The sequence below is a fragment of the Corythoichthys intestinalis genome, chromosome 22 (genome assembly GCF_030265065.1).
Source record: "Corythoichthys intestinalis isolate RoL2023-P3 chromosome 22, ASM3026506v1, whole genome shotgun sequence".
NCBI lineage: Eukaryota > Metazoa > Chordata > Actinopteri > Syngnathiformes > Syngnathidae > Corythoichthys > Corythoichthys intestinalis.
Window position 1 is genome coordinate 3,197,874 of NC_080416.1, and position 3,141 is coordinate 3,201,014.

Sequence of the window (3,141 nt, forward strand, 5' to 3'; positions counted from 1 at the left end):
TGGAGAACTGATGGAACTTGTTTGCAGGAAAGCTTTTATCCTCTCAGAAAAAGGTGCGTCCGAAAAAGAGGAGGTGGTAATATCGGGTGTCGCCTGATCATCTATAGACCTCTTTGCGTCACTCAAGATAAAGGAATGCAAAGGCAGTGATGACACATTCCCAGCTTTTCACCTAATAGGCATCTACACGTTATTTTTTCAATGGTACACTGCAAATTTCTTATTTTCCTTAAATCTAGTCAGATAATTTTCTCCACTTGAGTGTTAGAGATTAGTTAACAGATTAATGTGTCAGTTTATTCTACCTAATTTAATATTACTATTTGTTCTTGCTAAGCCCATACATGTAAAAGATGGTCATTTTTCACCTAAATCAAGATAATTTGCTTTCAAATTTATTTAAACAATATAGATTCTTAAATTAAGAACATATAAATATATTCTTAAACTAGAAACTGCAATTTCTGGAGAAATTACACCTGGTCTTTCCTGTGTGGCTATACAGATCGTAGCCCCGCCCAGGGCTATCAATAGAATGGACAAACATGCCTGTCAATGGCATTAAACAAATTAAATGCCATTAGAAATGAATGGAAAATTTGGACGACCATGGATGTCAATGGCCTCCAAGTACATTGGCATCAATAGAATGGACAAACATGCCAGTCAATGGCATGAAACAAATTAAATGCCATGAGAAATGAATGGGAAATTTGGGACGACCATGGCCATCAATGGCAGCACCATCCATAAGCGTTAATGGAAGTGGGGAAGTTTGGGGGACACGTCCCATTGATATCTGGTCATTTTCTGTTAATTTGGGGATATTGGATTTTTTGCCATTGAAAATGAATGGGGAAATTTTTGGACGTCCATGGCTGTCAATGGCCTCCAAGTACATTGGCATCAATAGAATGGACAAACATGCCAGTCAATGGCAATAAACAAAATAAATGCCATGAGAAATGAATGGGAAATTTGGACGTCCATGGCCGTCAATGGCAGCACCATCCATAGGTGCCAATGGAAGTGGGGAAGTTTGGGGGACACGTCCCATTGATATCTGGTCATTTTCTGTTAATTTGGGGATATTGGATTTTTTGTCATTGAAAATGAATGGGGAAAATTTTGGACGTCCTTGGCTGTCAGTGGCCTCCAAGTACATTGGCATCAAAAGAATGGACAAACATGCCAGTCAATGGCAATAAACAAAGTAAATGCCATTAGAAATGAATGGGATATTTGGACATCCAAGGCCGTCAATGGCAGCAGCCTCTCTAAGTGTCAATGGAAGCGGGGAAGTTTGGGGGACCTGTCCTATTGATATTTGGTCATTTTCTGTTGATTTGGGGAAATTTAGTTTTTTCCCCATTGAAAATGAATGGGAAAAATTTTGGACGTCCATGGCTGTCAATGGCATTGACTTAACATAGGCGTCAATGGAAGCCAAGTACATTGGCATCAATACAATGGAGAAACATGCCCGTCAACGGCATTAAACATAGTAAATGCCATGAGAAATGAATTGGAAATTTGGATGTCCATGGCAGTCATTGGCAGCACCCTCCGTGTGCGTCAATGGAATTGGGGACATTTGGGGGACACGTCCTATTGATATCTGGTCATTTTCTGTTGAATTGGGGAAATTTGGTTTTTTTCCCCCCATTGAAAATGAATGGGAAAAAATTTGGACGTCCATGGCCATCACTGGCATCGACATCCATACGGTCAATTGAATCCAAGTACATTGGCATCAATAGATTCGACATGCATGGCCGTCAATGGCATCAATGCAATGTACTTCAATTAGAAATCCCATTGTAAGTGAATGGGAAATGTTCTCATTAGAAATGAATGGGACAGTTTTTGGCCAATTTCCAGGGGACCGTAATTTTTTTCAAAATTCTGTATACAACTTTTATGCCCCTCACCCTCACGTAATTTTTGATGCCCAAATTGTGTGATTTGGTCAAAAATTGAAGGACTAGATACATTTTGAAACTTTTCTTTGTTTCCCATTAAAAATGAGTGGGCAAGTTTTTCGCAAATTGCCGGGAAACCGTACATTTTATCAAAAAAATGGTTAGTCACTTTTATGCCCCTCGCCATCCCGGAATTTTTGATGCCCATCTTGTGTGTTTTCGTCAAAAATTGACGACTAGTAACATTTTGAAACTTGTCTTTTTTCCCCTTAAAAATGAATGGGCAGGTTTTTGGCAAATTTCCGGGGAACCGTATATTTTTTCCAAATTGTGTTAATAACTTTTATGCCCCTCACCGTCCCGGAATTTTTGATACCTAAATTATGTAATTTGGTAAAAAATTGTAGGACTAGATACATTTTGAAAATTGCTTTTTTTTTTCGGAAAATTGCTTTTTTTTTTTTCGGAAAATTGCCGGTTACGGGCGAACGAAAAATTTTTCGGGGCTGTTTGAAAAAAAGCCTGCGTTGCGCGAAAATTCCGGACGCCAAAGGAAAGACCAGGTAATTAAGTCCTAAACTAAGCCTTCAATTGGGATGTAACATATTTACTTTTCCCCCTTAAAATAAACACTCAAATACATAACTCGAACAAATTACTTTTATTGACAGAGTTCATCTTAAACATCCGAACAAAAATGATCTTAGTGTGTTAACACCTTCAGACCCGCATTTTTTCTGCTGGGCAAAAAAATACATTTTCGCCAGTTTTTACTCTACTGAAAGCCCAGAACAAAGTGCAATATTTTGATCGGGGATATTTCATGCTTTATTGGTCATTTTTAATGTTAATGTGTTTTCGATGAGAAATGAGCACTGGACGTTATCATCTTTGAAGTCAGCCATTTTCAAAGGGCCAAAACTAGCAAAGAGGGCGTGCCAAACCTCATTATTTGAATTCGATGGGTAAAGTTTCATCCAATCATCTCCCAGATGTAGCAATAGCAACTAAATTCAGTGTACCTTTATTTTCGGACTAAAAGGTGCACCTGACTTTAAGCCGCCACCCACCAAATTTGACACAAAAACGGTATTTGATCATATTTAAGCCGTAATGGACTATATGCTGCAGCTGCCACTGTATTATGTAATATTATTTACACCAAAAGGTATTAACCAGTAGCATTTTGACAGCGGCATCATATAACTCTTATAAGACC